Source organism: Papio anubis, unplaced genomic scaffold (genome assembly GCF_008728515.1).
Source record: "Papio anubis isolate 15944 unplaced genomic scaffold, Panubis1.0 scaffold1400, whole genome shotgun sequence".
Classification (NCBI taxonomy): Eukaryota; Metazoa; Chordata; class Mammalia; order Primates; family Cercopithecidae; genus Papio; species Papio anubis.
In genome coordinates this window covers 4691-16214 of record NW_022161360.1, presented here as the reverse complement: position 1 = coordinate 16214, position 11524 = coordinate 4691, and the positions used below count along the sequence as shown (strand labels likewise).

General features: G+C 40.3%; 1 pseudogene across 1 annotated transcript; it reads right to left on the bottom strand.

The window, feature by feature from the left end:
* Positions 1 to 2962: 2962 nt before the first annotated feature.
* Positions 2963 to 3509, bottom strand: LOC116272622 (annotated as a pseudogene). Its single transcript, XR_004181258.1, has one exon. The product of XR_004181258.1 is annotated as a 60S ribosomal protein L10-like (transcript).
* Positions 3510 to 11524: the final 8015 nt, after the last annotated feature.

Here is an 11524-nt window from a genome sequence, read left to right as displayed (position 1 = left end):
ATAAGTGATGTTGGAAACCCATAGAGACTCACGGTGAAAAAGAGAATATCTGAGAGAAAAACTGAAAAGAAGCTTTCAGAAACTGCTTTTGTGCTGTGTGACTTCCTCACAGAATTACATCTGCATTTTGTGGATCCTGTTTGATAGCCTTATTTCTGAGGAATCTGAGAACAGATGTTGGATCCCTTTACAGAAGACTAGGGCCAAAGGAAATCCTCCGATAACAAAGCTTTCTGAGAAACTTCTTTGTGTTCTGTGAGAGAATCATCCTCACTGCAGGTAGCTTTCCCCTCAAAACTTTCTCCAAGACAGTTCTGTGGGAGATTGGCAAAGTGATATTTGGAAGCCTATAGAAGTGAGGGGTGAAAAGCAAAGAAATATCCTCAGATGAAATCTGGAAAGCTTTCTAAGAAACTGCTTTGTGATGTGTGACTTCCACTCCACAGAGTTACAACTCTATTTCCGGGATCTGTTTGCTAGCCTTGCTTATTTCTGTGGAATCTGAGAACTGATATTTCGGATCCTTGCAGAGAGCTAAAGGGCCAAAGCCAATATCCTCCCAATATAAAGAAAAACAGAAGCTGCTTTATATTCTGTAAAACAAAATCACAAGTTACAGCTTTATCAAAGCCTTTCGCTAAGCCTGTTCACTGGATTTGGCTGGCAGTGAAGCCCGATGCCCCTAGAGGGCTCACGATTGAAAAATGCATCCTCAGATGGAAATCTGCAAAGCTTTCACAGAAACTGTAGTATTATATTAATTCATCACAGAGTTACATTTTCCCTAAAGAAGCCATTAGCTAAGCCTATTCTTGTGTAGGTGGAAAGTGATATTTGGAAGCCCATAGGGATATGGTGAAAAAAACAGTATCTAGGAAAAACTGAAAAGGAAACAGAAACTGCTTTGTGATGTGACTTCCCACTCACAGAGTTACATCTGCATTTAAGTGGATCTGTTTGCTGGCCTTGGGAGATCTGAGTGCTGTTATTTGGATCCCTTTAGCAGAAGACTATGAGTCAAGGGAAATATCGCCCGTCTTAAAGAAAACTTTCTGAGAAACTTCTTTGTGTTCTGTGAAATCATATCACTGAGTTACAGCTTCCCTATCAAGAAGCCTTTCGCTACGCCTGTTCTTGTGGAATTGGCAAAGTGAGATTTCGATGCTCATAGATGGCGACGTTGAAAAAGGAAATATCCTCAGATGAAATCTGGAAAGAAGCTTTCTGAGAAACTGCTCAGTGTTCTGTTAATTCATCTCAAAGAGTTACAGCTTTCCACTCAAGAAGCCGTTCGCTAAGCCTGTTCTTGTGGAATTGTCAAAGTGATATTTGGAAGCCCAGAGAGGGCTATGGTGAAAAAGTGAATATACTCAGAGAAAAACTGGAAAGAAGCTTTCTGAAAAACTGCTTTGTGGTGTGTGAATTCCACTCGCAGAGTTACATCTGTATTCTGTGGATCTGTGTGCTAGCCGTATTTCTGTGGAATCTGAGAACTGATATTTCGTATCCCATTTAGACTGAAGGGCCAAAGGAAATATCCTCAGATGAAATCTGGAAAGAAGCTTTCTGAGAAACTGCTCTGTGATGTGTGACTTCCACTCACAGAGTTACATCTGTATTTTGTGAATCTCTTTGCTAGCCTTATTTCTGTGGAATCTGAGAAGAGATATTTTGGATCCCTTTGAAGACTATCGGGCCAAAGGAAATATCCTAAGATAACAAAGAGGAAGAAGCTTTCTGAGAAAATTCTTTGTGTTCTCTGAAATCATCTCATAGAGTTACAGCTTTCCCCTCAAGAAGCCTTTCGCTAAGACAGTTCTTGTGGAATTGGGAAAGTGATATTTGGAAGCCTCTAGAAGTCTATGTTGAAAAGGGAAATATCCTCAGATGAAATCTGGAAAGAAGCTTTCTGAGAAACAGCGTAGTGTTCTGTTAATTCATCTCACCGAGTTACATCTGTATTTCGTGGATCTCTTTGCCAGCCTTATTTGTGTGGAATCTGAGAACAGATATTTCGTGTCCCTTTGAGGCTATAGGGGCCCAAAATATCCTCGATAGCAAAGAGAGAAAGAACCTTTCTGAGAAACTTCTTTGTGTTTCTGTAGAAATCATCTCCACAGAGTTACAGCTTTCCCTCAAGGAAGCCTTTAGCTAAGACAGTTCTTGTGGAATTGTAAAGGGAAGGTATTTGGAAATTATAGAAATTATGTTGAAAAGAATATCCTCAGATGAAATCTGTAAAGAAGCTTTCAGAGAAACTGGCACAGTGTTCCTTGTTAGTTCATCTCACAGAGTTACAGCTTTAACCTCAAGAAGCCGTTCGCTAAAGCCTGTTCTTTTAAGAATTAGCAGGGGCCTTAATGTTGAAAGCCCATAGGGCTATGGTGAAAAAATATCCTCAGAGAAAAACTGGGAGAAATTACGTTTTATGAGAAACTGCTTTGTGATGTGTGGCCTTCCCTCACCATTGCATCTGCATTTCGTGGATCTCTGTGCTGGCTTTTCACAAAGAGGGATGAAACTGATGTTATTTCTGAACCGCTTTAAAGGCCCCATAGGACCAAAGTAAATATCCTCAGAATATAAAAGAGAAGGTAGCTTTCAGAAACCATTGTGTTCTGCTGAAATCGTCTCCAGTTACGCTTTCCCTCAAAGTAGTGTTTGAAGTAAGCTTGTTCTTGTGGGATAAACTGAGAGTGATATTTAAACTCCTTAGAGGGGCCTCACGGTGAAAGTAAATATCCTCAGATGAAATCAGAAGCTTTGTAGAAACTGCTCAGTGTTCTGTTAATTCATCTCCACCATTACATTTCACCTCTAAAACTGCGTTAAGCTAAGCCTGTTCTTGGAATTGGCAAAGTGATATTGGAAGCCCTAGAGTTCTTTTTTTTTTTTTTTTGGACAGGAAATTACGTTGGTAATTTGACCTATTAAGTGGGGGCAGCATATTGGAAGCCCTCACTTAGGTGCAGACCCGCCATTTGTCCAGAAGGATATTACGATTGGGGATGTACTTGACTGCGACGCCTAGGATAGGCAGCTTTTCAGCCATATCTTCAATTCATCCCGACTTTGAAGTTAGTGGAAGCCCAGCTACTTTGAGATGTGGATCTTCTGGCGGCAAGGAAACTTGAACTTGGCCCTGTGCAGGGCCTCAATCACATGCTCCTTGTTCTGCAGCTGGTGCGGATGGAGATGATAACTTGGCCAATGTGAACCCTGGCCACAGTGCCCTGGGGCTTTCCAAAAGCACCTCGCATGCCCGTTTGGAGCCTGTCAGCCCCAGCACAGGACAACATCTTGTTGATGTGGATGACGTGGAAGGGGTGGAGCGGCACCCGGATATGGAAGCCATCCTTGCCACAACTTTTTACCATGTACTTATTGGCACAAATTCGGGCAGCCTCCAGTGGAAGCCCATAGAGTTCTACGGTGAAAAAGAAAATATCCTGAGAGAAAAACTGGAAAGAAGCTTTCTGAGAAACTGCTTTGTGATGTGTGACTTCCACTCACAGAGTTACATCTGCATTTCATGGATCTGTTTGCTAGCCTTATTTCTGTGGAATTTGAGAACTGATATTTCGGATGCCTTGGAAGAGTATAGGGCCAAAGGAAATATCCTCCGATAACAAAGAGATAGAAGCTTTCTGAGAAACTTCTTTGTGTTCCCTGATATCATCTCACAGAGTTACAGATTTCCCTTCAAGTAGCCTTTTGCTAAGTCTGTTCTTGTGAAATTGGCAAAGTGATATTTGGAAGCTCAGAGAGGGCTACGGTAAATAAGGGAATATCCTCAGAGAAAAACTGGAAAGAAGTTTCTGAGAAACTGCTTAGTGCTGTGTGACTTCCACTCACAGAGTTCCATCTGCATTTCGTGGATCTGTTTGCTAGCCTTATTTCTGAGGAATCTGAGAACGTATATTTCCGATCCCTTTGAAGACTATAGGGCCAAAGGAAATATCCTCCGATAACAAAGAGAAAGAAGCTTTCTGAGAAAATTCTTTCTGTTCTGTGAAATCATCTCACAGACTTACCGCTTTCCCCTCAAGAACCCTTTTGCTAAGCCTGTTCTTGTGGAATGGGCAAAGTGATATTTAGATGTCCTTAGAGGGCTACGGTGAAAAAGGAAATATCCTCAGATAAAATCTGGAAAGAAGCTTTGTGAGAAACTGCTCAGTGTTCTGTTAATTCATCTCACAGAGTTACAGCTTTCCCCTCAAGAAGCCGTTTGCAGAGCCTGTTCTTGTGGAATTGGCAAAGTGATATTTGGAAGCCCATAGGGGGATAGGTTGAAAAAGAAAATATCCTCAGAGAATAACTGGAAAGAAGCTTTCTGAGAAACTGCTTTGTGATGTGTGACTTCCACTCACAGAGTTAGATCTACATTTCGTGGATGTGTTTGCTAGCCTTATTTCTGAGGAATCTGAGAACTGATATTTCAGATCCCTTTGAAGACTATAGGGCCAAACAAAATATCCTCCGATAACAAAGAGAAATTAGCTTTCTGAAAAACTTCTTTGTGTTCTGTGAAATCATCTCACAGAGTTACCGCTTTCCCATGAAGAAGCCTTTCGCTAAGCCGGTTCTTGTGGAAAGGGCATAGTGATATGTCGATGCGCATAGATGGCTACGGTGAAAAAGGAAATATCATCAGATGAAATCTGGAAAGAAGCTTTCTGAGAAACTGCTCTGTGTTCTGTTAATTCATCTCAAAGAGTTACAGCATTCCGCTCAAGAAGCCATTCGCTAAGCCTGTTCTTGTGGAATTGTCAAAGTGATATTTGGAAGCCCAGAGAGGGCTATGGTGAAAAAGTGAATATACTCAGAGAAAAACTGGAAAGAAGCTTTCTGAAAAACTGCTTTGTGGTGTGTGAATTCCACTCGCAGAGTTACATCCGTATTCCGTGGATCTGTGTGCTAGCCGTATTTCTGTGGAATCTGAGAAATGATATTTCGTATCCCATTTAGACGGAAGGGCCAAAGGATATATCCTCTGATAACAAAGAGAAAGAAGCTTTCTGAGAAACTTCTTTGTGTTCTGTCAAATCAACTCACAGAGTTACAGCTTTCCCCTCAAGAAGACTTTCGCTAAGCCTCTTCTTGTGGAATTGGCAAAGAGATATTTCGAAGCCCATAGAGTTCTATGGTGAAAAACGAAATATCCTCAGATGAAATCTGGCAAGAAGCTTTCTGAGAAACTGCTTTGTGTTTTGTGAAATCATCTCACAGAGTTACAGCTTTCCCCTCCAGAAACCTTTCGCTAAGACAGTTCTTGTGGAATTGGCAAAGTGATATTTGGAAGCCCATAGAGGGCTATGTTGTAAAAGGAAATATTCTCAGATGAAATCTGGAAAGAAGCTTTCTGAGAAACCGTTTAGTGTTCTTTTAATTCGTCTCACAGAGTTACATCTGTATTTCGTGCTTCTCCTTGGTAGCCTTATTTCTGTGGAATCTGAGAACAGAGGTTTCGGATCGCTTTGAAGACTATAGGGCCAAAGGAAATATCCTCCGATAACAAAGAGGAATAAGCTTTCTGAGAAAATTCTTTGTGTTCTGTGAAATCATCTCACAGATTTGCAGCTTTCCGCTCAAGGTTTCTTTCGCTAAGCCTTTTCTTGTGGAATTTACAAAGTGATATTTCGATGCCTATAGAGGGCTATTGTGAAAAAGGATATATACTCAGATGAAATGTGGAAGAAAGCTTTCTGGGAAACTGCTTAGTGTTCTGTTAATTCATCTCACAGAGTTACAGCTTTTCGCTCAAGAAGCCGTTCACTAAGCCTGTTCTTGTGGAATTTGCAATGTGAGATTTGGAAGCCCTAGGATTACAAAGAAAAAGAAAATATCCTCAGAGAAAAACTGGAAAGAAGCTTTCTGAGAAACTGTTTTGTCATGTGTGACATCCACTCACAGAGTTACATCTGTAATTCATGGATCTGTTTGATAGCCTATTTTCTGTGGAATCTGAGAACTGATATTTCAGATCCCTTTGAAGACTATAGGGCCAAAGGAAATATCCTCCAATACCAAAGAGAAAAAAGCATTCTGAGAAACTTCTTTGTGTTCTGTGAACTCATCTCACAGAGTTACAGTTTTCCGCTCAAGAAGCCTTTCGCCAAGCCTGTTCCTGTGAAATTTGCAAAGTGCTATTTCAATGCCCATAGAGGGATACACTGAAAAAGGACATATCCTCAGATGAAACCTGGAAAGAAGCTTTCTGAGAAACTCCTTAGTGTTCTGTTAATTCATCTCACACAGTTACAGGTTTCCCCTAAAGAACCCGTTCGCTAAGCCTGTTCTTATGGAATTTGCAAAGTGGTATTTGGTAGCCCATAGAGGGCTATGTTTAAAAAGAAAATATCCTCAGAGAAAAAGTAGAAAGAAACTTTCTGAGAAACTACTTTGTGATGTGTGACTTCCACTCACAGAGTTACATCTGTATTTCGTGGATCTGTTTGCTATCTTTATTTCTCTGGAATCTCAGAACTGATACTTCGGATCCCTTTGAAGACTATAGGGCCAAAGAAAGAATCTTCCGATCACAAAGAGAAAGAAGCTTTCTGAGAAACTGCTTTGTGATGTGTGACATCCACTCACTAAGTTACATCTCTATTCCATGGATATTTTTGGTAGCCTTATTTCTGTGGAATCTGAGAACTGATAATTCGGATCCCTTTGAAGAGTATAGTGCCAAAGGAAATATCCTCCGATAACAAAGAGACAGAATCTTTCTCACAAACTTCTTTGTGTTCTGTGAAATAATCTCACAGAGTTACACCTTTTTCCTCAAAAAGCCTTTCGCTAATCCTGTTCTTTTGGAATTTTGAAAGTGATATTTGGAAGCCGATAGAGGACTATGGTGAAAAAGGAATTATCCTCAGATGAAACCTGGAAAGAAGCTATCTGAGAAACTTCTTAGTATTCTGTTATTTCATCTCACAGAGTTACACCTTCCCCTCAGGAAACCGTTCGCTAAGCTTGTTCTTGTGGAATTTGCAAAGTCATATTTGGAAGCCCATAGAGGGCTATGTTGGAAAAGAAAATATCATAGGGGAAAAACTTGAAAGAATCTTTCTGGGAAACTGCTTTGTGATGTGTGACTTCCACTCACAGAGTTACATCTGTATTTCATGGGTCTGTTTGCTAGCCTTATTTCTGTGGAATCTGAGAACTGATATTTCGCATCCCTTTGAAGACTATAGGGCCAAAGGAAATATAATGCAGTAAAAAAGAGAAAGAAGCTTTCTGATAAACTTCGTTGTGTTCTGTGACCTCATCACACAAAGTTACAGCTTTCCCCTAAAGAAGCCTTGCGCTAAGCCTGTTCTTGTGGAATTTTCATAGTGATATTTCGATGCCAGAGAAATCTACGGTGAAAAAGGAAATATCCTAATATGAAATCTGGAAAGAATCTTTCTGAGAAACTGCTTAGTGTTCTGTTAATTCATCTCACAGAGTTACAGCTTTCCCCTCAAAAAGCCTTTGTATGTTCTTGCTCGAGATTTGCAAAGTGATGTTCGGCATTCATAAGGGGCTCTGGTGAAAAAGAAACCAATATAAGGTTAGGAAATCTGGAAAGAAGCTTTTCTGAGAAACTACGTGCCTGTTAATTCAACTGCTGGGGTTTTCCTCAACAAACCCGTTAAGCTAAGCCTGTTCTGTGGAATTTAGGAAGTGATATTTTTGGAAGCCCGCCAGCGGGCTATGGGTGAAAAAAAAAGAGGTATCCTGGAAAAACTGGAAAGAAGCTTTTTGAGAGACTGCTTTTAGCGATGTAGCTTCCACTCACAGACTACATCTCTATTTCGTGGATCTTTTTTGCTAGCCTTATTTCTGTGGAGATCTGACCCAGCCTGATATTTTGGATCCCTTTGAAGGCCTCTAGGGCCAAAGGAAATGCCATCCGATTAACAAAGAAAAAAGAAGCTATCTGAGAAACTTCTTTGTGTTCTGTGAAATCATCCTCACAGAGTTGGCTTTCCCCTCAAAATTCTTTCGCCTCGCCACATTCATGGAGATTTACAAAGTGATATTTGGAAGCCCATAGGGGCTATGGTGAAAAAGGAGGAGATATCACCAGAAGAAATCTGGAAAAACTCTAGAAACTGCTTGAGTGTTCTGTTAATTCATCTCACAGAGTTACAGCTTTTCCCTCAAGAAGCCGTTCGCTAAGCCTGTTCATGTGGAATTTGCAAAGTGATATTTGGAAGCCCATAGACGGCTATGGTGCAAAAGGAAATCTCCTCACATGAAATCTGGAAAGAAGCTTTCTGAGAAACTGCTTTGTGATGTGTGACTTTCAATCACAGAGTTATATCTGTTTCTTGGATCTGTTTGCTGTCCTTATTTCTGTGCAATCTGAGAACTGATATTTCGAATCCCTTTGAAGACTACAGTCCAAAGTAAATACCCTCAGATAACAAAGAGAAAGAAACTTTCTGGGAAACTTCTTTGTGTTCTGTGAAATCAGCTCACAGAGAAACAGCATTCCCCTAAAGAAGGCATTCTCTAAGCCTGTTTTCGTGGAATTTGTAAAGTGATATTTGGAAGCCCATAGAGGGCTATGGTGAAAAAGGAAATATCCTCACGTGAAATCTGGAAAGAAGCTTTCTGGGAAACTGCTTAGTGTTTTGTTAATTCATCTCACAGAGTTACAATTTTCCCCTCAAGAAGCCTTTCGCTAAGCCTGTTCTTGTGAAATTTGCAAAGTGATATTTCGATGCCCATAGAGGTCTACGTGGAAAAAGGAAATATCCTCAGATGAAATCTGGAAAGAAGCTTTCTGAGAAACTACTTAGCGTTCTTTTAATTCATCTCACAGTGTTACAGCTTCCCCTCAAGAGTACTTTCACAATGTCTGTTCTTGTGGAATTTACAAAGTGATATTTCGAAGCCCATAGAGGGCTATGTGGAAAAAGGAAATATCCTCAGATGAAATCCGGAAAGAAGCTTTCTGAGAAACTACTTAGTGTTCTGTTAATTCATCTCACAGTGTTACAGCTTCCCCTCAAGAGGCCTTTCACAAAGTCAGCTCTTGTGGAATTTGAAAAGTGATATTTCAAAGCCAATAGAGGGCTACGGTGAAAAAGGAAATGTTCTCAGATGAAATCTGGAAAGATTTCTGAGAAACTGGTTAGTGTTCTTTTAATTCATCTCACAGAGTTACAGCTTTCCACTCTAGAATCCTTTCGCTAAGCCTGTTCTTGTGGAATTTGCAAAGTGATATTTTGAAGCCCATTGAGGGCTACGCTAAAGAAGGAAATATCCTCGGATGAAACCTGGAAAGAAGCTTTCTGTGAAACTGCTTAGCGTTCTGATAATTCATCTCTCAGAGTTAAAGCTTTCCCCTCAACAAGTCGTTCGTGAAGCCTCTTCTTGTGGAATTTGCAAAGTGCTATTTTTAAGCCCATAGAGGGCAATAGTGAAAAAGGAAATATCCACAGAGAAAAACTGGAAAGAAGTTTCTGAGAAACTGCTTTGTGATGTGTGACTTCCACTCACAGAGTTACATCTGTATTTCGTGGATCTGTTTGCTAGCCTTATTTCTATGGATTCTGAGAACTCATATTTCGGATCCCTTTGAAGACTATAGGGTCAAAGGAAATATCCTCCGAGAAAAAAGAGAAACAAACTTTCTGAGAAAATTCTTTGTGTTCTCTGAAATCATCTCACAGAGTTACAGCTTTCCTCTCAAGAATCCTTGCGCTAGGCCTGTTCTTATGGAATATGCAAAGTGATATTTCCATTCCATTGGAGGGCTATGGATAAAAAGGAAACATCCTCAGATGAAATCTGGAAAGAAGCTTTCTGAGAAATTGCTTAGTGTTCTCTTAATTCATCTCACCGAGTTACAGATTTCACTGAAGAAGCCGTTCGCTAAGCCTCTTCTTGTGGAATTTGCAAAGTGATATTTGGAAGCCCATAGAGGGCTATGCTGAAAGAGAAAATATCCTCAGAGAAAAACTGGAAAGAAGATTTCTGAGAAACTGCTTTGTGATGTGTGACTTCCACTCACAGATTTACATCTGTATTTCATGGGTCTGTTTCCTATCCTTCTTTCTGTGGAATCTGGGAACTGATATTTCAGATCCCTTTGAAGACTACAGGGCCAAAGGAAATAACCTCAGAAAACAAAGACAAAGAAGCTTTCTGAGTAACTTCTTTGTCTTCTGTGAAATCATCTGACAGAGTTACAGCTCTCCCCTCAAGAAGCCTTTCGCTAACCCTTGTCTTGTGGAATTTGCAAAGTGAGATTTGAATGCCCTTAGAGGGCAATGGTGAAAAAGGAAATATCCTCAGATGAAATCTGGAAAGAAGCTTTCTGAGAAACAGCTTAGTGTTCTGTTAATTCATCTAACAGTGTTACAGCTTTCCCCACAAGAAGCCTTTCGCTTACCCTGTTCTTGGCAAGTTTGCAAAGTGATATTTGGAAGCCCATAGTGGGCTAGGGTGAAAAAGAAAATATACTCAGAGAAAAACTATGAAGAATCTTTCGGAGAAACTGCTTTGTGATATGTGACTTCCACTCACAGAGTTACAACTGTTTTTCGTGGATCTCTTTGCTCGCCTTATTTCTGTAGAATCTGAGAACTGATATTTCGGATCCCTTTGAAAACTATAGGGCCAAAGGAAATATCCACCGATAACAAAGAGAAAGAAACTTTATGAGAATCTTCTTTGTGTTCTGTGAAATCATCTCACAGAGTTACAGCTTTCCCCTCCAGAAGACATTCGATAATCCTGTTCTGGGGGAATTTGCAAAGTGATATTTCAACGCCCATGCAGGGCTACAGTGAAAAAGGAAATATCCTCAGATGAAATCTGGAAGGAAGTCTTCTGAGAACTGCTCAGTGTTCTGTTAATTCGTCTCACAGAGTTACAGCTTTCCTCTCCAGAGGCCGTTCGTTAAATCTGTTCCTGTGGAATTTGCAAACTGATGTTTGGAAGCCCCTAGAGGGTTATGGTGAATAAGAAAATATCCTCAGAGAAAAACTGGAAAGAAGCTTACAGAGAAACTACTTTATGATGTGTGATATCCACTCACAGAGATACATCTGTATTTCGTGGCTCTGTTTGCTAGCCTTATGTCTGTGGAATCTGAGAAATAATATTTCGGATCCTTTGAACTATAGGGCCAAAGGAAATATCCTCCGATAACAAAGAGAAAGAAGCTGTCTGAGAAACTTCTCTGTGTTCTCTGAAATCATCTCACAGAGTTACAGCTTTCCCCTCAAAGCCTTTAAAGCCTGTTCTTATGGAATTTGCAAAGTGAGATTTCGATGCCCATAGGGGCTATGGTGAGAAAGGAAATATCCTCAGATGGGAAAAGAAGCTTTCAGAGAAGCACTGCTTAGTGTTCATCAATTCATTTCACAGAGTTACAGTTTCCCCTCAAGAAGTGGATTAGCTAAGCTTGTTCTTGTGGAATTTGCAAACTGATAATTGGAAGCCACATAGGGGCTACGGTGAAAAAAGAAATATACTCACAAGAAAACTAGGAAAAAAGCTTTCTGAGAAACTGCTT